The sequence below is a fragment of the Microcaecilia unicolor genome, chromosome 9, assembly GCF_901765095.1.
Source record: "Microcaecilia unicolor chromosome 9, aMicUni1.1, whole genome shotgun sequence".
NCBI classification, from domain to species: Eukaryota; Metazoa; Chordata; class Amphibia; order Gymnophiona; family Siphonopidae; genus Microcaecilia; species Microcaecilia unicolor.
The window spans coordinates 174,299,275-174,324,327 of record NC_044039.1 but is presented as its reverse complement, the minus strand read 5'-3'; the positions used below and the strand labels follow the sequence as shown (position 1 = coordinate 174,324,327).

The following is a 25,053-nucleotide window of genomic DNA, read 5'->3' as shown; positions in this document are numbered from 1 at the left end:
ACACAGTTTGAAAATTGACCACTGCATGCTGCTGTTAAAAATATGGTGGACCTCCGAGGCATAATTTTTTTTTAAAAACATATGATGTAGTTATTTTTATTTGCCAAACTCACTGAAAATTCCTTTGGATGTACATTTTTCTAAACTTTGATTGTGAGTAAACCAAGCCAAAGCTAAATAAGTGTTGTTAAATAAGAGCTCCAGCCAAAAATCAAACCAAAGAGCAAGAAATAATTATTCATCTTTACTTTGTAAATGTGTTTGTGGCCAAGGAAAAGTCTACCAGAAAATAATCACAACTATACAGCAGGCTACGATACCATTAAAATCTAGTAAGTTGGAAACAAATGAACTCTGATGAAAGAGTCAAAGAAAATACATATCTTGGCTTTATAGACACACATTGATCATGTAACTCCATCGCTCTTAGAAGTAAAAATCTGTCCACAGAAACAACCAGACTGTGCAACTTAATCCAACCTGATAGTTGAAGAGGGAATTCCCCTTTTCCCTTCCTGTAGATTTCCATAGTTCCGAGGATTCCTTGGTTAGAAATAGCAAGCAATGTGCTGAATTCTAGATTGACACATTCCAAATATGAAGACTGTTTTATAAAGTCACTCCCTAAGGAAAGACAAAATGTGGAGCACTGACCACTAGGCTACTCCACAGACCTGCATGCTGCTGTAAGAGGAATGGCCATTAAATGTGAAGCTGTCATAGAGCCTGGTATGTACTGTCACTTTCACCTCTTAGGGGAGTGGGGGGGGGGGGGGGGGGGGTCATGCCTTTGTCCCTCGTCATCTGGTCAGTTTGGGCACCTTTTGGCAGTCATTATTGAAACAGGTCCAACCTAAACCATCTTTTTTTTTTGCCCTGGATCTTTTTACAATGTTCCATTATTGCTGATAAACATCTAAATCATTAGCCCACCCTAGTCCCACCCAAAACACACCTCCAACACGCCCTCTTGACAAACTGCATAGAAAATCATCTTGGAAATGGGTTTCGAAAATAGAGATTTGGACATTTTGGCAGAAAAAAAAAAACATCCATCTGATACTTGGTGCCAACTTTGGGAAGTTTTTCTGTTTTAAAAATGAGCCCCATAGTAAACTATTTATCACTATCCAAAGTTTGATCCTAGAATACTTTGAGATTTATTTTTAATCTACACCTTATAATTATTCTGCTTTAAGAACCACAAATTTGTAATTCCTGCTTTAGCGTTGTGACGCCATCCGTTTGGAATAGCCTGCCTCTTACTCTAGGGTAAGAATCCTCACATGCAAAGTTAAAAAAAAGCACTTTTTTTACCCAGGCATTCCCACAACATTAATCCAAATAGATCCTCCCCTCCTGCCCTTCCATGCCATTTTTGTCCCCATCCCCTAATTGAAGATTATAAATTAAGACCCATCCTTTTATACTTCTCTTTTGTATACCGTTTGTCTTTCCATTATAGTTTGTTATACCCCCTAATTTTTAACTTATTTCTTTGTAAATCGCTCAGATGTTTGCCATATGATTCGCTGTAAACTGTTTACGCTTTTTTTGGGGGGGGGGGGGGGGGGGACAGCTAGTAATAATTACTTTTTCTGTTTATAGTGAAAGGGCATTTCCTGAGAGGAGTCAGATGAGCTGAAGTTGGTAGACTCAAGCTGTGCCCCCACAAATGATCAGGGAAAACCCCTAAAATGTGAAGTTCCCACAAATTTACCCCAAAATAACACCGAGATTGAGAAGTCAAGTGAAAAGAGAGAGAGAGCAAGAGAGGCAGTCGGGAAAATCCACTATAGGATACCTTACAGATCCATCTATTGTGCCGGCTATACATCTGATCTAAGTTGCACAAACTTGTTATCTCTGAATAATTATTGGAAACAAATTTACTAAGGCAATTACCAACATTCTCCTAACCTTGGATGGATTTAGGGCTCTTTTACAAAGGATTTAACAATGTTGACATTCCAGATGCTCTCTTAACAAGTACTGTAAGCCCAATACAATTTGCAGAGCTTAGGTGGGGGGGGGGACCCCAGAACATAGCAGAAAAGCAATGAAAAAGGAGACCTAGATGTGAACACTTGCTCTAGAACACCTTTCCTGAACTCAACTAAAAGAAGGGCAAAACTGGACTGTCATCCTCAGTCTTTTTTTTTTTTTTAAACCCAAGATCCAAGCGCAGGGTGTGAGCTAGTAAAATACAATGATCTCCTTCTGGGTCTTTTGTCAGAGATTTAATACCTGTGCAATCAGGACAGGAGCAAACACTCCCACAATAAGGTTGGGTGGCAACCAGTGCCTAAGCAGGTTTAAACATCCTGGGGAGAAAAAAAAAAAAAAAAAAAGACTCTTCATCCTATCAATCCTCTTGTTTTAGCCACTAGATGATATATAAAAGCTCCTTATTACTATTTAAAAAAAAAAATAAATAGAATTTCACATGTGCATCCAGAAAGAAAAAAAAAATCCAAGATGAAAAAAAAATGCAAAGTACAGTAATGACCATTAAAAGCTTTATATACATTCATAGAACTATAGAAAACATAGAAAACGAAAGCAGATAAAAGACCATATCGCCTATCCCACTTGCCCATCCATGTCCTCTCCCTTAGAGATCCTATGTACTCATCCCAAGCTTTCTTGAATTCAGTTTTCGTCTCCATTGGGAGGCCGTTCCATGGAGAGGTATTTTCTCAGGTTACTTCAGAGTCTGTCCTCTTTTACCTCCATCCAATCACCCCCACCCCCCCTCATTCCAGAGAGTTTCCTTTCAATTGAAAGGCTCACTTCCTATGCATTTATGCCACAGATATATTTAAATGTTTCTATCATATCCCCTGTCTCCCACCTTTCTTCCACAGTGTACAGTATATTGAGATCTTTAAATACGTCCCCGTACAAAGACCACTGACCATTTTAGTGGCTGCCTGCTGGACCGACTCCATCCAGTTTATATGTTTTTAAGGTGCAGTCTCCAGACTTCTACACAATATTCTAAATGAGGTCTCACCACCACCTTTATCCTACCAGCCATTCCTCTCCCTATGCATCCAAACATCCTTCTAGCTTTCACCATTGCCTTCTCTACCTCTTTGGCCACCTTAAGATCATCACGTATGATCACATCCAAGTTCCACTCCTCTTTCGTGTACAAAAGTTCTTCTACCCACCCCCCCCCCCCAACACCACCCCCCAGACTGTACTGTTCCCTAGGGTTTTTACAACCCAAATGTATGATCCTGCATTTTTTAGCATTAAATCTTAGCTGGCAAATTCTGGACCATTCTTCAAGCTTCATTAGGTCCTTTCTCATGTTGTCTATACCATCAGGGGCATCTATCCTATTGCAGATTTTGGTATCATCCGCAAACAGGCAAACCTTACCAGACAGCCCTTCCACAATATTACTTACAAAAGCATTAAAAAGAACTGGCAAACCATTGGTTTAGGTTTATTTTTGACTTGATATACCACCTTAGCTTGAAAAAAGTCAAAGAGCTTAACAATATATAAAATTTACATAAACACATAAAAGAAAGGAACTCAGATTAAAACAAGAAAGTAACATTCATATATTCCTTGGGGAGTCGGGCAAGGGGAAACGTCCTAGGGGAGTCGGGCAAAGGAAAACATCAAATGATCACTCTCAGGATCTGCACTTTGGGGTCCTCTTACTAAGCCGCAGCAAAAAGTGGCCTGCAGTAGTGTGGGCGTGTTTTTGGCGTGCACCGGGCCAGTTTTTACCATGTCTGGGAAAAAGAGCTTTTTTTCAATGGGCTGGGAAAAGGGCCTGCAGTAAAATTGAAACCAGTGCGCACCTTACGGCCTGAGCCCTTAACGCCACCCACTGATCTAGTAGTAGTAAGAGTTCACGCACTACACATGCAGTGACCAGTCGGCGCGCACCAACTGCCGATTAATGCCAGAAATGTCGCGTGCAGTAGGAAATGAAAAAATTATTTGTCCCGGCAGTATGGGCATGCGCCAAATCTAAAATTATTGCCAGGGGTGTGCTAGCCTGGCAGTAGTCTCGTTTTGGTGCATGCTGCACATGCGTAGAGCCTACCACATCTTTGTAAACAGGCCCCTTACTTAGAAATACTGTATTTCCGAAAGCCATCTGAAAATAATGGGGTGTGAATTTCATCTTAAATCTGACTAATGAATATTCAGATCTGATATCAAAAGGCAGACTGTTGCACAGACTAGGAGCTAAAAAGAACACAGTAACATTGTAAATGACGGCAGATAAAGGCCTGCTCAGTCCATCCAGTCTGCCCAACAAGATAAACTCATTTTACATGGTATGTGATACTTTATATGCATACCCGAGTTCGATTTGTCCTTGCCTTTCTCAGGGCACATACCGTAGAAGTCTGCCCAGTACTGTTCTTGTACTAAGTTCTGAAGCTAACATCGAAGCCTCTTAAATTTACACTCCAGCTCATCCCTTATCTATTCAGTCATGATCAGGGTGCAGACCGTAGAAGTCTGCCTAACTCCCGTTTTGTTTCCAACTACCGGCGTCGCCACCCAATCTCCGCTAAGATTCCACAGAACCGTTCCTTCTAAACAGGATTCCTTTGTGTTTATCCCACGCATGTTTGAATTCCATTACCGTTTTCATCTCCACCATCTCCCGCGGGAGGACATTCCACATATCCACCACCCTCTCCGTGAAAAAATGCTTCCTGACATTAGTCCTGAGTCTGCCCCCCTTCAACCTCAATTCATGTCCTCTAGTTCTACCGCCTTCCCGTCTCCGGAAAAGGTTCGTTTGCAGATTAATACCTTCCAAATATTTGAACATCTGTATCATAATTTTGGGATGCAATATCTGCATAAATATCAGATTGCTTATCCAACTCTTCCACTTATTCTGCAGAAAATGAAAAATATATAGTTGAGAGTGGAATCAGCAAAAGAAAGCCTACATATAATCTGTGAGACATTACTTGCTTTCTGTGTGTCAGTTCAGGTGAAGCCAAAGTAAATCATTTAGGAGACACTGCTTGGCCGAGTGCCTGGCAGCCAGCTCGGCATCAAAGATTTCGAGCACAGTTTCATCTAGTGTGTGGTCTCCGGACACACCCTCAAGAGCTGCCAACGACACAGCGGCAAGAGTAACCCTAACAACCGCATTTAATACATCCACTTACCCTGACCTAGGAGGAGTTTCTGTTATACAGGTGTAAAAAAATTGTAATACATGTAATCCCCCATTATACTGGTGATTACTGAGAGAGTGTACAAGTAGAACTCTCCAGAATCACAGGGGGGGGGGGGGGAGGACTGGGGATCCAGCCCAAGGGGTAGGTTCTGGAATAATCTGCAGAAAGGGCTGCCGAGTAGTGATTGATAGTTGGGGAGGAGTTACAGTTAATAAAAGGGATTGCAGAGGGGAACACTGGTTGTCTGAACCCCCTTCCCTTGGAGGAGGGTCCTGGAGTTGCAGAATAAACTAAGGCTGATTTAAGGAGAGTTGCTGCTCCTAAGAGTGGCAACTGAAAAGATGTGAGGAGCTCTGGGTGGGCAAGGGGAGCCCAGCCCAGAAGCAGGGAAAAACCTGTTCAAAGCCAGGATGTAGCGCAAGATGTGCACCCCTGGAAGGAGGACAGCCAAAAGGGTCTGTGCCTGAAGGAGTTAGACTGTAATCAGGAAAAAAAACTGGAGCAGTCTTGGATTATTGCCAGCCCAAAAGGCCGGGTAAAGGACAGGGGGAAGCTGTATATATTTATTGGGATTTATTAGAGATTCACCCATATATGTAAATATTTTGGGTTTTGCAAAAGGAAAGTGGAAAGTGACCGAGGTCGTAAGCCACAATCTTGAGTGAGCAGGACAGCTGCTGAAACAAATAATTGACTGTACAGATGAAGTTATGAAGTGGTTTATCTGCCGGTTGCAGAAAGTTACAAAAAGACAGTGCTGTGTGGTTCTTTGGAACAGAAGCGAGGACGCTTGCTCCCTGGACTGGCAGAGAACCCCTTTCCCATTGCCACCAGATCTCTATTCCGGACCTTGACCCTCACCCAAGCTTCAACAGAAGAGACTGCAGCATGGGGAGTGTGGAGTGAGAGAGTATAACAGTGTGAGGTAAACCTTATAGGTTTGGGGGCCGGTTGGAACTGAGCTACTGGTTGTGCAGGCAAGACCCGTGTTACATACAGAATTCCTAAAGCTGCATTGGTTCAGAAGAGCATAGATGTATCTAAAAAAATGGCCTATGAAGCTTTGGAAACTCATGAACTACAGCATCTGTAACAGGTGCCCATAAAATAACGTCCATTTACAAATGAAACACACAAAAAAACTTTCATCAGCAGATGAAACGAAGTTACTGCTCTTTTACCTAAGTGATTTATCATCATGGTTATATAATTCATGTAAATTTACTAATCAAGCTGGTAAAAATGCATGAAGGTGTAGGCAGAAGAGGCAACACAGCTAGTCAAATCGTAACAGCCCAAGGCTGCAAAACCTCAGGTGGAGACCAACACACACAGATGTACTAAAAACAGATCACTGCAAAAACCGGAATATCCTGTCTACTCTTCCAAAGTGACTTTGGTAACTGAAATATTCTGCATATTTGGTAATTGATTATCACCTCTCTCAACCAGTTACTGGAAAGACACAGCAGCAAACTCTACACCCAGACCAAAAGAATGATGTTGTGTTCCAAAATCATAACCATTTAGAACTAGTCGGCATTTCCGTGTGAACTGGTGCTGCTATACTGTCTCTACAACTTCCAGGAAAAATCTCTACTGACTTCTTAATGTGAAGATATGATGGATTTCATATCAAATGTCCCCTCATATTATTCATATACCTATTTCAGTAAAAGAAAATGGTCTCCTTATTAACCGACATTACAGAAACACCATTAATGAACTAGATCTGGTATCTTAACAGGATGCTCAGAAAGGATAAGTATTTCCATTGTATTGTTTACTGGTGAAACTTTCACATCAGAAAAACTATGCACCGGCAGACTCTTTGTTAAGCAAAAGGATCAGGCTGCTTATGCAGAAGAACAGGCAGACACTAACTAGATCAGCCATGCAGCTGCAGTTCTATGAAATGGATTTGAATACATTGATCCCAGCAGCTGAACAGATGGGAGAATCAATATGCACACCCCTTCCTAAAAATGTAGCATTAAGGATATGTAAAGGGGGGGTAGGATTAGGAGCTACAACTTCTGATTTTCAGCAAAATTTCTTTGCACATTTTTCACTAGTAATTAAAAATTAAATGCCCTTACACACAGGATCGTGGGAGCTGTCCTGTTCCTGTCCCACCCACAACCTGAATGACTGGTTTAGTGTTTACCTACTCTCTCATTGCCATTGTACATCAGTCCACTGAAGCCTTGCAGCCTACCAACTGATTAAACACTGATATCTCCTTTCTCAAATACAAACACAGAGATGCAGCAGCAGACACAAAACTGTTTTTCTTACCTGAGTAAATCATGCATGGTTTTAATCTGCTCTAGACTTCTGGCCACAATAGCATCTAGTTTACCAGTTTCCTTGCCAGCTATAGTAAACTGAAGCCTGCAAATGACATCATCCCTCTCTTGTCCCACATAACACAATAGGGGATTATATATAAACACCATCTTGAAAAAAAGAAATGCAGCCGAGTATGCAGTTCATCATGGGATTTGTATTTCTCACTACTACAAAACTTAGATTGATGGAACTACCTAGGCCATGGAGGGGAAATGGAACATAATTCAGTTGGCAGATAAAACACACTGAATAATCTGAATTTATTTAAAATGCATGGGGTGGGTTTTTTTAAATACACGTTACACACAAGAATTTTCTACTAGAAACCAACTGTTAGATTTAACAGTATACAAGTTGTCAGGTATTTGTAATCATGAACAGAAAAAAAAAATATGCGCACAAATGTCGAAGTTTTACAAACGCATCAGTATATTTTCTTTAGACATTCAACCTGTTAAAGCAGTGCAATGTCTAATTTATAGTAATTCTGTCCTGCACCAGACCAGCAGATTAACACAGCCATACATTTCACACTAATATATATGATTACAGTATCTACAACAGTGGCCGGTTGAGGAAGGGGGTTGCAGAAGTGCAGCAAATCTTTTTCTGAATAAACAGAGATGGGGGGGGGGGGGGATCGTAGTTGAACAAATCTTCAGTGTATATAAAAAGAGAGACGCGAGAGAGAGAGAGAAGCACATACATTCAGTACATAAGGAGGGGTTGAGATCTTCTGTGTAAGGGGAAGGGATAGTGTACTAAGTGCAGTGGATTTATTTATTTAATTTGTAGCATTTGTATCCCACATTTTCCCACCTATTTGCAGGCTCAATGAGGCTTACATTATGCCGTAATGGTAATCGCCATTCCGGAATGAGAAATATAGAATACTAGGAAAGAAGGCCCGTTTCTCAGAGCAATGAAACGGGCGCTAGCTTTTTTTTTTGGGTGGGGGGGGGCGATTTCCCTGGGCCGCCCCGTGGCTCATCACCGTTGTAGCTGGTTCATGCGCCGCCGCTGTTGTTAGTGTTGTCATAGCTCTGTGTGGGTGGCGATTTTCCTGGGCCACCCTCGACGTCATCGTGTTTTGACGCGAGGGTGGAGCACAGGTACAGTAATAAAACTCACCCTCAATGTTTGCTCCGCCCTCGATGTCATGACGTTTGACGCGAGGGCGGGGCCCAGTGGCTTCACCACCACCAACCTTCGAACCTGAAGGAACTGAAGTCAGTGGCTTGGCTTCACTGACGTCAGTGTCCTCAGAACGTTGAGGGTGAGTTTTATTATAGTAGATTATTACATTTAAAGTACAAGTTAAAGGAGTAGATATACAGTTCAGTTCAGGCATTAAAGATCACGGGTAAATGTAGAAGATTCTATTATTATTTATTCATTTTACAAAATATTTCAAGATATAAACCTTGAATAAGAAAAGTAAATATTTCAAGAACTCTATACATGCAGAAATATAGAAAGGAAAAAAAAAAAAAGTTATGAAATATATAACTCAAGTCCACCGTAGTGAAGGTCCAAGATTCAATATCAGGAGGTAACTAGAAGAAAATTATATTAAACAACTTCAAATAATACCTAGAACAACAGAAAAAATTTCTTATTTCACTCCTATTGTATTCTTAGAGGCTAGGAAGGATGTTAACTGTGAGGGTTCTGTAAATACATATTTCATCGAATTATACCGAATCACACATTTACATGGGAACCTCAAATAAAATACAGCTCCCAACTGAAGAACTGCTGATTTTAACAAAAGAAATTGTTTTCTTCTCTTTTGAGTTTCCTTTGACACATCTGGGAACAAATTCACTTTAAGTCCAAGAAATAATTTGTCCTTTTTTTTTTTTTTTTTTTTTAAACATTCTAAATAACCAAGCTTTATCTGGTGATAATGCTAAGGTGGCTATCAAAGTCGCTGGCCTACCTTGTTCACTTTCAGAAATCTCTAATAACGCTGAAACATTTAATGAGATATTTTGTTCTTGCTGAGGAATTTCTTTTTGCGGCACATAATATACTTGGTTAAAGGTGGTAAAATTTTCTTGGGGAATTTGTAACACTTCCAAAAAATATCTTCTAAGTAAATGTAGAAGATTCAATAGTAATAAAGTAAACAAATAAAAAGAGTTCAATATTAACTTGTTTAGATAAAGTTTTGATGTCTGGTCATTTATGAAGGATCCTTTAGGTAAGTCTCTTTGAACAAATTAGTCTTTAGTAGCTAAAGGAGGGATCGGGGCTGGTTTGGGAGGACTGGGAATGGGTCTTCAAGCTAGAGTTGCCCTAGTAGCAGCTACAACACACTGCACAGCCCCTGCTTCCTAATCCTTACTCTCTCTCTCTCCTAACGAGGTTACTGCTGCAAGCGCTTCCCGTGCATTACTTTCTGAACATAACCCTGGAGCTTCTGGAGGCTGGCAGCAAGCTCAGGTAGGGACCCCACGGTGTTTGAGGCCGGGAAGAGCATGAAGTAGAGGCTCGCTGCAGAGACCGTAAATCTGGCCAATCAGCATTACCCAGTCCACATGCACGTTCCCATCAGGACCACTCGTCAGGAGACAGTTACTGAAGACAGTTTCAAAGCTTTTCATTTTAACAACACTGACTGACCTCCACTTTGAGCTTAAGTGTCCCGTTAAACTGGTATAATAATCACTTGCCTTTCACTGCAATTTGCAAACTCAACACCAACAACAAAGTGTTACAACATTCTTCAGTAAACAACATATATAACATATTTTGGAACTTTGTAGATTTCCCCCTCTTCTGCTCCCCCCCCCCCCCCCCCCCCCCCGGTCATCAGGAAGTGTTGAGGTGGTTTGCCACAAGTGTTTTGTTGTTGTTTGGGCAGCACCTGTATGAAACAAAACATAACACTGCAAATGGAACAGGCAACTAAAGAAAATAATTTTGCCTCCAGACCCATAATGCTCATCTGGAGATACTGAGGAATGAAGATAAGCTTTTAACCTGACCCAGTGCAAGCTTATGCCTTTGCCCATTGTTCTGATTACTTGGAGTATGCTTGTTCCTCTTCTGAGAGCTTTGTAATGCAAGAGATCACTCTTCTTGAAAGCTCTCCTGTTTGATTCCTTCACATAAGAATAGCCATACTGGGTCAGACCAATGGTCCATCTAGCCCAGTATCCTGCTTCCAACAGTGGCCAATCCAGGTCATAAGTAACTGGCAGAAACCCAATTAGTAGCAACATTGCATGATACCAATCCCGAGGCAAGCAGTGGCTTCCCCCATGACCATCTCAATAACAGACTATGAACTTTTCCAAACCTTTTTTAAACCCAGATACGCTAACCACTATTACTACACCCTCTGGCAGTAAGTTCCAGAACTTCTTTTCTGAGTGAAAAAAATATTTCATCCTATTTTTTTAAGTATTTCCATGTAATTTCATTGAGTGTCCCCTAGTCTTTGTACTTTTTGAAAGAGTGAAAAAAAATCAATTCACTTCTACCCTTTCTACACCACTCAGGATTATATAGACCTCAATCATATACCCCGCTCAGCCATCTCTTTTCCATACTGAAGAGTCCTAACCTCTTTAGCCTTTCCTCATATGGGAGAAGTTCCATCCCTTTTATTATTTCGGTCGCTCTTCTTTCCAATTCTATTACATCTTTTTTAAAATATAGCAACCACAATTGAACACAGTACTCAAGGTGTGGTTGCACCATGGAGCAATTCAGGGACATTATAATATTCTTGGTCTTATTTTGCATCCCTTTCCTAATAATTCCTAGCAACCTGTTTGCTTTTTATGGCCACTGCCACATACACTTGTCAGATGATTTCAGCGTACTGACTACAGTGACAAATAGATTTTTTTTGTTGAGTACTAACTCCTAAGGTGGACCCTAGCATCTGTTCTGACATTCCAATATGTTTATTTCAAATACTAACTTTATGTCAAGCACCTTTACATGTACTTTCCTTAATCATTAATAAAATTATTTCCTAAACGCAATAAAAGCATTTGTTCACGACGTATCATAATATATCCTCCTTACCTACCCAAACCCATTTGTTTTCACTGATTTAATGATAATGTGCATCTCTCTGCATTTGTCCACATTAAATGTCATCTGCCATTTGAATGCCTTAGTTTCCTAAGGTCTTCCTGCAATTTTCCACAATCCGAATGTTTGACAACTTTGAATAGTTAATTTTGTGTCATCTGCAAATTTAATTACCTCACTCATTGTTCCCTTCTCCAGGTAATTTATAAAAATGTTAAATAGCATCAGTTCCAGTACAGATCCCTGCAGCACTAGACTGTTCACCCTCCTCCATTGAGGAAAATGGCCATTTAACCTTACCCTCTGTTTTCTAGCCAATAATCAATTCCTAATCCACAGAAAGACATTGCCTCCTAACCCATGACTTTTTAATTTTCTCAGGAGTCTCTCATGAGGAACTTTGCCAAAAGCTTTCTGAAAATCTAGATAAAACTACATCAACAGGCTCATCTGTATCCACGTTTATTTACGCCTTCAAAGAGATGAAGCAAATGGGTGAGGCAGGACTTCCCCTGGATCACCTTTATCCACGTGTTTATTTACGCCTTCAAAGAGATGAAGCAAATGGGTGAGGCAGGACTTCCCCTGGATCACCTTTATCCACGTGTTTATTTACGCCTTCAAAGAGATGAAGCAAATGGGTGAGGCAGGACTTCCCCTGGATCACCTTTATCCACGTGTTTATTTACACCTTCAAAGAGATGAAGCAAATGGGTGAGGCAGGACTTCCCCTGGATCACCTTTATCGACGTGTTTATTTACACCTTCAAAGAGATGAAGCAAATGGGTGAGGCAGGACTTCCCCTGGATCACCTTTATCCACGTGTTTATTTACACCTTCAAAGAGATGAAGCAAATGGGTGAGGCAGGACTTCCCCTGGATCACCTTTATCCACGTGTTTATTTACACCTTCAAAGAGATGAAGCAAATGGGTGAGGCAAGACTTCCCTTGGCTGAACCCATGCTGACTACTGTCCCATTAAACCATGTTTGTCTGTATGTTCCACTATATTCCCCAGCCCTGAAGTCAGGATTACTGGTCTATAATTTCCCGATCACCTCTTCTATTCAACTACTCCTTCATTTAGTCTAAAATGGAACCATTCACACTCCCAAATTGACCTAGAAATAGCATCTCTGATATGCAATGCATGTTAGGGGGGATAAAGGGGACTGTGCATTGCATTTGGCCTAAATTACGGGGTTTACAGACAATTGATCGGCAGTCATTTGATTGCCTGGACTTTTGCTCATCTGGTCAATTAATCACGAACACAACTTCAAAATGAAATATGTTTAAGCCACATTACGTAGCAGTGCAGTTTATATAATGTTTAACTACATACATAATACAAAATACTAAATACATATGTAAAGCGCTAATAAGAAAAACAAGGCTACCCATAAGCAATCAAGAATTTGGTCAATTAGAAATTGTAATTGTACAATACGCCAAGTAAACAGTCCAATACATCGATGTTGCCATAACAACCAACAACACTGGCAAGTTGTGTTGCGGTATTTCATGATTTGAACAGAAGCTTGTCGCCCAGTTAAATAATATTCAATGCTTACATCATTCATTGCCCGTTCACGTTTCAGCCCATTTATGAATGTCCATATAGAAGAATGGCAACTTCCTAGCATTTCTGCAAAGCTACAATGCCAACTCTCGCATGATTTTTTTGTTTTTGTTTTAGGCAACCCATCAATAACAGATCTATGACAATTCCACATTGTGTGTGGGAATCGCGGAAGTCTTCGTCTATTACAACAAATTGGTCGACTGATCCAAGTGTCCTCAAAATCATCAAGAACCAACTGTAGCTCAGGGGTGGGAATAGGCCACTCTCAGATAGCAAACCGAATGCCTTCATTATATCAGCAGGTGGAACAAATGTTACAGCAGGTAAATATTGCATTATCAGTGCAAAGTGTGCATCGCTCGAATATCTTTGTTGGAGACCATTCGACTGAAGGTTTCAATACATACAAATGCAAAATGAAAGAAGCAACCTTGCTAATTCGCATTTGGGTAAGCACAGAACACTGCATTAATTGCAGCCGATTCAAAATCTATCAGTATTGACTGAGGAGCTGCGTTTAGAATCAACTGTTTGAGACATGCCAAGAAAGATTAGTACTGCTGAATAACCAACTGTGCACATGGAGACACTGGAGAGGAAATGGAAGATGGCTGCAAGAAAAGGAACAGAAGATGGTGCTGCATCAGGGGGTGGGACTGGGAGGTCACACTCACCAGTTGCCAGTCACCACCCGCATGCACCTGCAGGCCCATGCGTGTGCACGATCAGCAAGTAGGAGGTGGCTGGGGCACATGGAAAGGAATCCTCCCGGGACCTGTTAGAATAGGTAGACTGGCCTAGTACTACACTTCCATGGGAACCCCGCAGGAACTGCGTCCATCCCCGTGGGATTCCTGCAGACCTGGAGGGGATCCCTGCGGGATTCCCGCTAACCCGGTCCCCTTGCAGCTCTCTAGTTTTAACTTCCACTTCTTCTGCTGGTAGAGTATTCCAAGCAACTACCACTCTGTGCATAAAGAAGTCCTCATATCTCCTCTCTCTCTCTCTCCAGCTTCATCAGCCCTTCTCATTGCAATCTCTCTCTCCAAAGAGAAGTGTGCCTTCATGTACCTTATTGATGCCTGATAAATGTCTGAATGATGCTATCACATCCTCCCTTTTGCCTGACTTAAGCCTCTCTTTGTAGGGTTTGTTTTACAAGCCTTGTATTTTTTTTTCCATAGCCTCTCTCTCAATCACTTCCACCCTTTCACATCTTGGAGATTACTGTGGGCAAATATTTCAGGAGCTAAATCGTGGCTCAGACTTCTGCAAGCTGAATAAGAAAAGGGACTGAGAAACAGATAACTTCTCTCTCAGTCTCAAGGGTCTGGAAAATATCAGCTTGGTTATCTGGAAATTCTACATGGCTTTTTTTTGTTGTTGTTGCTTGCTTCCAGTAATATGAATATACATGTGCACTCTTTGTAGCACCATATCTGATGCCTGGCATAGACCACAATTTTCTTTGCTTAAGCTATGCTAAACACAGTAACATAGTAGATGATGGCAAAAAAGACCTGCACGGTCCATCCAATCTGCCCAACAAGATAACTCATATGTGCTACTTTTTGTGTATACCCTACCTTGATTTGTACCTGTCCTCTTCAGGGCACAGACCGTATAAGTCTGCCCAGTACTATCCCCGCCTCCCAACCACCAGCCCCACCTCCCACCACCGGCTCTGCCACCCAATCTCGGCTAAGCTCTTGAGGATCCATTCCTTCTGAACAAGATTCCTTTATGTTTATCCCACGCATGTTTGAATTCCGTTACCGTTTTCATTTCCACCACCTCCCGCAGGAGGGCATTCCAAGCATCCACTACTCTCTCCGTGCAGAAATACTTCCTGACATTTTTCTTGAGTCTGCCCCCCTTCAATCTCATTTCGTGTCCTCTAGTTCTACCGCCTTCCCCTCTCCGGAAAAGGTTCGTTTGCGGATAAAATCAGACTGGTATAAACAGCAGGTATGAATATTAATGCCCTCATGACAGGTACAATTTATGAATATCTACACTACTACTCCCTTATACACTGATGTACCACAGAGATCATACATGTGGCATATGTATGAAGTCTATACCCAGTTGTGTAAACATATTTATTTGGATTTATTTACTGACTTTTTGAAGGAATTCACTCAAGGCAGTGTACAGCAAAAAATAAGTCAAAACATAGGTAATTATTGCAACAAAATTTCTGTTATGAAAGAGCAGCTCAGCAACTCACAGTACTTATATAATTATTAAGAAAGAAATAATGTTAACTTAATTGCCATACTTTAATCTCTATTTTTCCATTGGTATTACATATGTAACCATAAGCCAAAAAACTGAAGTTCACCAACAGTTTACCTTAAGGCTACTGAAGCTCAGAAGGCGCCTACTACATACATAGCTATTGTTTGTATGTTCACCTTACACGCTACGCAGTGTACCAAAGAAATATGAGCACTGGGGCAACAGAGCACACTAGTACTCGAGAAGTGATCTGTTCCCCTTAGAACTTCCAATAATCTGTTCTGGCGTCCCAATATGTTTATTTCAAATACTAACTTGTCAAGTACCTTCTTCACATGTATTTTCCTTAATCATTAATAAAACTATTTCCTAAACGTAAGAAAAAGCATTTGTTCACGATGTATCATAATATATCCTCCTCACCCCCCCCCCCCCCCAACAAAAAAAATATATTTGTTTTCAATGATTTAATGATAATACATTGTGAAAGGTCAACCTATGAAGTATCGTTTTCCATTACATTACGTCCTCGATTCCTGAGTCCCTTTGTTATGGTAGCATCTCTGGTTGCTGATCCACAGCTGTAGCTCAGCAGAACTGAAGCCTAAACGTACTGAGCACACTGCAAACCTGCATGTACACGCCTGAACAGCAAAGGAAAGAACCCGGTCCCAGCCGCGTCTCCTTCACTAGTTCCTCACCGGCAAGCAAAAGGCAAGCCGCCGACACCCCTCCCACTGCTTTCCCCGTGTACCTGAAGCACCGGCCAGGACACAGGTCGCGAGGGAGAACGCACCTTGCTGCTGAGCCTGAGCCGCGCGCCATAGTCCCACGCCTGCGTCACCGTGCAGCTGGTTTCCCTCACGCCGCTCTCTCACGAGCCAGGGAGCAATTTGCCGCTGCTACCGCAGCCCCCAGAAGAAGCCGATCGTGCGAGGCGCATCGCGGCCCCTCCCCGCGGAGGCCGAGCGTCACTTCCTGCCTTCTCCCCTCCTCCTCGTTCCCCTTCCCTGGGGCAGAGGCAGAGCCCGGGTCGGAGACGGAGTCAGGAGTTGTAAGCACGAGGGGTTTTGCGGCGCTGCTGCTGTGTCAGTTCAGCTCGGCACGCGCATTGAGGAATGGGACGTGTCTGCCCCCCTGTGTGTTCCAGCGGCTGTGTTTCATTATTTTTGCGTCACCCGACAAGCTCAAAAACAATACATTTGGCATTGGTCTGGCTACTTTCCCATTCCAATCTACATAGAACTACAAAATTGTCTAAGATTTTCAACTGACGTTGCCATGTGTATTGTGTCTTCCATTTGTCTGCCAGCGCTTTTTTCCACCTTAGGCCTCCTTTTACTTTTATTGCTATTTAGGTTGTCTTTTGCATCTTTCATTCCAATTTGACCAATTGCCATCCTTTATTCATTTTACAGCCAAATACTTGTAGTGTTTTTGTGTTTTAAGCCCCAGTTGCCGTCAGCTCTTTGGCATAGGGGGCCTATATACCTGTGTGAAATGAAATGTTGACATTTAATTGCGTTATTTATCGTCCTTTGTGCTGCCTAATAACTTTGGGGGACAATTTTATAAATTGTTGCAAAAGTTTTAGGAACTACAAAGGGGTGTGCTTAGTTCCAATTTTATAACGGCTTAAAGGCTTGACTAAGCCATTATAGAATATTAGTGAAAAGCCACATGGCGCACCAAAATTTCAGTGAGGCTGTATATGGCATCTCAGTAGCAGGCATAAGTGGGTGCACCTAAATGCACCATGCAACACGCACAACTGATAGTATTCTGTAAGTTATGTGCATTGCTAGGTGAAACACCCATCCTTCAATGTTAACACTCCCATGAGCTTGCATGCTATGTGATTTTGATGCACTGTTTATAGAATAGCACATGTGTAACTACCGATTATTGGTGCCAATTGCGTGTCTGCGCACAAAAGTACTAATATTCTATAAATTTGTGCACACTATTGGTGTTTAAGTGTAGGTGCACGTTATACAATTGACTTTTTAACCTTTTGATCTAAGCTCCCTGCAACGGACCTTGCCACAAAACACTTAGGGGGCCCTTTTACTAAAGGGTTGGCTTATGGAAACAGGCTTGCCGCACGCCAGTCTGGAACTACTGCTGGGCTACTGCAGGCACCCGGCGGTAGTTCCCACCCCCATCGCTTGCCATTCCCAGTGCTACAAAAATATTTTATACTTTTGTAGCACCGGTGCTTACCTGGCGGTAATCACAGCTGTCCGGATACCGCCGGGTTAATATGGGAACCCTTACTGCCACCTCAATGGGTGGCGGTAAGTGCTTCCCTCAAAAAATGACCGCGTGGTAAGTGGTTCACTTACTGCATGGCCATTTCATTTTGAAAAAAGATGTCAGCCTTTTACCCGCTGCAATAAAACGGGGCCTCAGCGCGCATCAAAAACACGTGCTGATGCTAGTACAGGCCCCCTTTTACTGCAGCTTAGTAAAAGGACCCTTCAGTGAGATATAGGGGGCAATTTTACAACTGGGCACCCACATTTAAGCACCAGTTGCATGCGTGAATGTACAGTGTACTTGCACTTTCCCGGAAAAGCATACACTTATGCACATAAGTGGCTGTAAAGCAGATAATCACTGTTTTGTAAGGGAGCATCTCAGCAGCATAGTGCATACATCCAAGGGGGCGTTAATATAGGTGGAGCATAGGAGGGTATGGGCAGTGCTTCTCCTGACACACACACAACTTGCAGAATACTGTAAATTGCACATGCCCTTGCCCCATGTAGGCACCCCAAATACCAGGTTGCACTAGTATTCTATAATCAAATCCAGGCACTCGGATGCTTTTATAGCAGTGGCTCTCACCACATAGCATCCAGGCACCTAAAAGGTGTGCACTCAGATTCTGTTAAAGTCAGCTTTTATTCACCAGCATTTAGGCGCACCCACATACGCCATGTCTATGGTAAGCATAAATGTGTGTGTCGAAATACTACTACTACTATTCATCATTTCTGTAGCGCTACTGGATGTACACAGCGCTATACACTGGACATGAAGAGACAGTCCCTGCGCGACAGAGCTTATAATCTAATTAGGACAGACAAACAGGACAAATAAGGGATAAGGGAATTACTAAGGTGGTAATGATAAAAACAAGGATACTGAACAAGTGACTAAGGGTTAAGAGTTAAAAGCAGCATCAAAAAGGTGGGCATTTAGGCTAGATTTGAAGACGACTAGAGATGGCGCTTGACATACCAGCTCAGGAAGTCCATTCCAGGCATATGGTGCAGCAAAATAAAAGGAACAGACTCCGGAGTCAGCTGTGGAGAAGAAGGGTGCAGAGAGATTTACCCAAGGAGGAGTGTAGGGAGAGATAAGAGTGGAGAGGTACTGAAGAGCTGCAGAGTGCGCTTTGAAGTCAATAAGAGGAGTTTGAACTCTATGCGGAAATGGATGGGGAGCCAATGAAGTGACTTGAGGAGAGGACTAATATGAGCATAGCAACATTGGTAGAATATAAGTCGTGCAGCAGAATTTTGAACAGATTGAAGGGGAGAGTGATGGCTTAATGGGAGACCTGTGAAAAGCAAGTTGCAATAGGCTTGAGGTGATAAGAGTGTGGATAAGGGTTCTGGTAGTGTGCTCAGAAAGGAAAAGATGAATTTTGGTGATATTATAGAGAAAGAAACGACAAGTTTTAGCAGTCTGTTGAATATGTGCAGAGAAGGAGAGAGAGGAGTTGAAGATGACCCCAAGATTACAAGCTGATAAGACAGGGAGGATGAGAATGTTATCCACAGAGATAGAGAATAGGGGAAGAGGAGAGGCTGGTTTAGGTGGAAAGATACGAAGCTCATTCTTGGTCTTGTTTAGTTTCAGATGGCAGTGAGACATCCAAGCAGCAATGTCAGGCAGGCAGGATGATACTTTGGCCTGGATTCGTGATGAAATTTGTGGTGTGGAGAGGTAGATTTGGGAGTCATCAGCATAAAGGTGATACTGAAGACCATGGGATGAGATCAGAGTACCAAAGGACAGGGCCAGTCTTAGGCATGGGCGACAGGAGCGGTCGCACAGGACCCTGCGCCTCCAGGGGCCCAGTGGCACTCCCTCCTGCTCCCCACCACTGCCATGATCTGACTCCTTGCTTCCCCTTCCCCGAGCCGCAGGGTGCCCTCCCGGCTCATACCTGAGGCTGCCCTGGTGGTGTAGTGGAGTCTTCAGGGCAGGAAAGATCCCCAGTCTTTCCTGCCGGCGCTGATGCCTTGTTGCCGTATTGCTCTTTAAAAATGGCTGTCGAGACTGTTGGCTCAGGCAGCCATGTGAATATTCAATTACTGTTTCATTATTGCTACCAAGTATTACATATTAAGTGAATTTGTTTTAATTAATGTATCTAGTTCTTACATGCACATGCTTTTGCTTTTTAAACCCAAAGGTTGCCTATGATAGCATTGTGCATATTTGAATGAGTTTTTCTGTACAAGTTTTGCTTGATTTGATTTATTTGAAATTAAAAAAAAATGTTTTAAATGCATTTTGTCAACAAGGGGTGAGGCTAGGTGGGGCAGGGGCCCCACCTAACTGGTCTACACAGGGCCCTGCAATTGCTAAGACCAGCCTTGCCAAAGGAAGAAGTATAGATGAAGAAAAGAAGAGGTCCCAGGACAGATCCCTGAGGTACATCAACTGATAGTGGGATAGAAGTGGAGGAGGATCCACCAGAGTATACACTAAAAGTACGATGGGAGAGATAAGAAGAAAACCAGGAAAGAACAGAGCCTGAAATCCAAGTGAGGACAGCGTATCAAAGAGTAGGCGGTGATCAACAGTGTCAAAAGCAGCAGATAGATCGAGAAAGATGATGATAGAATAGAGACCTTTGGATCTAGCCAGGATCAAGTAATTGGAGACTTTAGCAAGCTCTGTTTCAGTTGAATGAAGAGGGTGAAAGCCAGACTGAAGTGGATCAAGAATAGCTTGAGATGAAAGAAAGTCAAGACAATGGCTGTGAACAGCACGCTCAAGTATCTTGGATAGGAAAGGGAGGAGGGAGATGGGGTGATAGTTGGAAGGACAGGTAAGGTCCAATGAAGGTTTTTTGAGGAGTGGTGTGACTACGGCATGTTTGAAGGCATTAGGAACAGTCACAGTGGAAAGTGAAAGACTGAGGATATAACAGATAAAACGGATGACAGTAGGAGAGATAGTGCTAAGTAAATGGGTGAGAATAGGATCAGAGGAACAGGTAGTTAGTTTCAAGGAGGAAAGAAAATGTGCAGTTTCCTCTTCAGTGATTTCAGAAAAGGAAGAAAAGGAGGAAGGTTGAGCAAATGGACTAAGAGAAGGAGAGGTGGACATGATTTGGTTGAGAATTCAAGTTTAATCTTGTGAACCTTATCATGAAAGTACTCAGAGTCTGGGGAGAAAGTGAAGGGGGAGTTAGAGGTGAAAGCACTTTAAGGAGAGAGTTCAGTGTGGCAAACAGATGTTAAAGGTTTGAGCCAAGAGAATTTGTCAACTGGATGTAGTAGTCCTGTTTGGCAAATGAAAGAGCAGACTGGAAGGAGGTCAGCAAGAATTTGAAATGTATGAAGTCAGCACAGGCATGGGATTTCAGCCAAAGGCATTCAGCAGAACAGGCATAGGAACGTAGGTAGCGGATTCTAGAGGTCAACCAAGGTTTGGGTTTGGTACGCCTTACAGAACAGGGAATGGGAGGAGTGAGCGTATCCAGAGGAGAGAATAGTATTATAGGAAGAGACATTGGATAACATAGTGGTTGAGAAGATTTTTGAAACACTGGAGGACAGAGTAGAAGGGTCAATAGTCTGAAGATTCCTAAATGTATTGGTTAAGATTGGAGGAGACTAGGTGGGGGGAGGGTGTTTAAGTGTGAAAGTTATCAGATGATGGTCAGAGAGGGGAGGCTGAGGCACAGAAACTGGAGATTGAGCAGCTGGAGAAGAAGATAAGATCAAGACAGTGGCTATTCCAGTGAGTGGGGTTAGTGGAGCACAGTTAAAGATTGAAAGAGGATGTTAAAGCAAGAAACTGAGAAGCATATGAGTCAGAGGGATCATTAGCATGAATGTTAAAATCCCCAAGAATGAGGGAGGGAGATGAAGGTTCAAGAAAGAAAGAAAGCCAGGCATCAAAGTCAGGAAGAAAGGGACTTATCATGGGGTTGATAAATGACTGCTACTCAGGCAGAGGAGTGAATAGACAGAAGAAGTGGAGTTTGAAGGAAGAAAAGCAGTGAGACTGAGGTGGAAGAAGAGGCTGAAATCAACAGGAGGGTGAAAGTAGAAGCCTGACACCACCTCCATCGCCAGTATGGGAGAAAAGGTAACCTGAATGACACAGGGCCACGGCTGAAGCAGAGTCTTCAGGGCAAAGCCCAGTCTCAGGGCAAGCAGATGGAGAGTATGAGAGATAGAGAGGTTGTGGATGTAGGAAAGTTTGTTGCAAGCAGAGCAGGTATTCCACAGAGCATATGAGAAAGGCAGGGAAGAAGGGGAGAGGAACAGATCGGTGACATCATGGTGTGATCTGCATGAATAGGATGAGAGCTGATGTGGAGGACCAGGACTGGGATTGATATCCCCATCGGAGAGCAAGAGAAGGAGCAAGAGAGTATGGAGAAGAGTAGGAGAGCTATGATGACAGCAACAAAGGTGAGTTGTACTCAGAATGGAGATAGTTGAATGGAAGGAAGGAAATGTTGAAGGTTGAGAGCTTTGAAGGGAGAAGTCAAAGATGGTGAGATGATGAAGGTGGGCAATGTGTTCCTGCAGTATACAGTGGTTTCAGATGGAGAAAGAGATTGGGAAGGGACAGTACCAAGAAAAGAAAGTGTACTGAAGCCATAAGAAGTAACTGGAAGAAAATACAAAGTGTATAGAGAAAATGCTTTGGCACACAGCACCTGGAGCAAAAGCCCTGGGAGGATCGGGGTGGACCTGGGAGTCACTCCGGAGAAGGCTGTGAGGATACGCAGATGGGCTGCAAGTCCTCCACAGCACCTGGAAGTCAGCTGGTGGGAGCACTGGGTACCTCCACCACGCACCTCCCAGCCAAGAAAAGGCTTACCAGGGCTTAGGCCAAAGCCAGCATTCCTTCCCCTAAGGAAGATATGTTCCTCCTACATGAATGCCCTTTTGCTTTTGCACACTATGCAAGTTGCATTCTAAGATTACAGGATAGCACTTAGCGCCCAGCTAGCACTTACACACAAATCTATAACATTCACACAAATGTGCTAGTATTCAATAATCTGAGCGTGCAAATGGCATATACATTTAGGCATTCATGTTATAGAATGAGGGTGATTGTGTCTTTATTTTTTTCTGGAGAATGTTTTTCTCATGTAGAAAATGTGCAAATCTCTCTGATCCTGGGGAAACACCCACCGAAGTGGGAAAACAAAATCACTACGATCGTGAGGAAAAAGTCAAAAGGAGTAGCGTATGCAACAGGACACTTGAACACGTAATGAAGAACGACAGTTTAGTCAGGCTGTTCACAACAGGAGATAATCTTTATTTTATTGAAGTAAAAGAGTTGACACAGCACCGTGTTTCGGCCAAGTGTCTGCTTCAGGAGTCATAATAAATATTGCTAAATGGTATGTAAGCAAAACAGTATAAGGTAAAAGTGCAGGAGTCTTTAGAAAGACTGTGGTGCACTTCTGGAAGAAAAAGACAAACAGTCCAGTGTGTGGGCACCCACATTTAAGCACCAGTTGCATGCATGAGTGTACAGTGTACTTGCATGTGTTGAATCTTTTACGTCTATAGTAACATAGTAGATGACGGCAGAAAAAGACCTGCACGGTCCATCCAGTCTGCTTAACAAGATAAACTCATATGTGCCACTTTTTGTGTATACCTTACCTTGATTTGTACCTGTCTTCTTCAGGTTACAGACCGTATAAGTCTGCCCAGCACTATCCTCGCCTCCCAACCACCAGCCCCGCCTCCCACCACTGGCTCTGGCACAGACCGTATAAAGCTGCCCAGCACTATCCCCGCCTCCCACTACCAGCTCTGCCACCCAATCTCGGCTAAGCTCTTGAGGATCCATTCCTTCTGAATAGGATTCCTTTATGTTTATCCCACGCATGTTTGAATTCCATTACCGTTTTCATACACTACTCCTTTTGATTTTTTTCAAATCTTTCTGATAAAATATTTTTTAAATTGATCAGGGAGGCTGTACCTTGTCATCTAGCATCACAGAAACTAATTCTGCTTCTTGGGTCAGTTGGGGTTGGAGTGAGCATTTACAGCCTTTGGAGAGAGGGAATAATACCCATTGTACAATTTATTTATTATTTATTAGGATTTATTTACTGCCTTTTTGAAGGAATTCACTCAAGGCAGTGTACAGTAAGAATAAACCAAACATGAGCAATAGACAATTACAGCAGTAAAAATATTCAAATAACAATACAAAGTACGGCATAGTATACTAGTTACAATGTCAACACAATATGTAATAGACCATTTTAATTGAGAGTGTAGGGTATAAGCAAGGATGGAACATATAGATAGGTAAGAGAGTAAGAGGAGTTAGAAAGTAAGGTGACTAATTTAAAGAAAGGTGGACATGAATGAGGTCAGAGAGATGGTTAAATATTATCTCAGCTAGTGATCAGATTTAGGGCCCAAGATTGCAGAGTTCCAGAAGGTGCCTTATTGCATGGCCCCCAGATATGGTCTGCCACTTCAGTGACCGGATTAAATGTGAGCTGGGAGAACATAGGAATATAAGCATTGCCATACTGGGACAGACCGAAGGTCAATCAAGCCCAGTATCCTGTTTCCAATAGTGGCCATCCAGGTCACAAGTACCTGACAAGATCCCAAAAGAGTAAAACAGATTTTATGCTGCTTATCCTGGAAATAACTAAGCAGAGGATTTTTCGAAGTCCATCTTAATAATAGATTATGGACTTTTAGGAAATTATCCAAATCTTTTTTAAACCCAGCTAAGCTAACTGCTTTTACCAAATTCTCTGGCAATGAATTCCAGGGTTTAATTACATTGTGAGTGAAGAAATATTTTCTATAGTTTGTTTTAAATTTACAGCTTAGTAGTTCATTGCATGTCCCCTAGTCCTAGTACTTTTGGAAAGAGTAAACAAGTAATTCACGTCTACCCGTTCCACTCAGTACTTTATAGAATTCTATCATATCTCTTCTCCAAGCCTTTCCTCATAGGGAAGTCATCTCATTCCCTTTATCATTTTTATCTCCCTCCTCTGTACTTTTTTCTAATTCCGCTATATCTTTTTGGAGATGCGGTGAGCAGAATTACACAAAATATTCTAGGTGTGGTTGCACCATTTATTTATTTATTTATTTATTAGGATTTATTTACCGCCTTTTTGAAGGAATTCACTCAAGGCAGTGTACAGTAATAGATCAAACATGAGCAATAGGCAATTACAGCAGTAAAAATATTCAAGTAACAAGTCAAAATATGGCATGGTATACTACTTGCAATGACACACAATACGTAATAGAACAAGATAATTGGTAGTGAAGGGTAAGGCAAAGTTGTAACATATAGATCAGTAAGAAAGTAGGAAGAATTTGAAAGTAAGGTGACTGATTTGAAGAAAGTTGCACATGAGGTCAGAGAGATG

At 42.2% G+C, this 25,053-nt stretch overlaps 1 protein-coding gene across 2 annotated transcripts in view; it reads right to left on the bottom strand.

The window, feature by feature from the left end:
• DAAM1 (dishevelled associated activator of morphogenesis 1) overlaps positions 1-16,362 on the bottom strand; it is a 348,912-nt gene extending 332,550 nt beyond the window's left edge. Inside the window, exon 1 of one of the 2 annotated variants that reach the window (XM_030214350.1) lies at positions 16,165-16,362. The gene's annotated coding sequence lies outside the window, so the exon portion shown is untranslated. The remainder of the gene's footprint in view (positions 1-16,164) is intronic. The other variant, XM_030214349.1, reaches the window with a different exon arrangement.
• Positions 16,363-25,053: the final 8,691 nt, after the last annotated feature.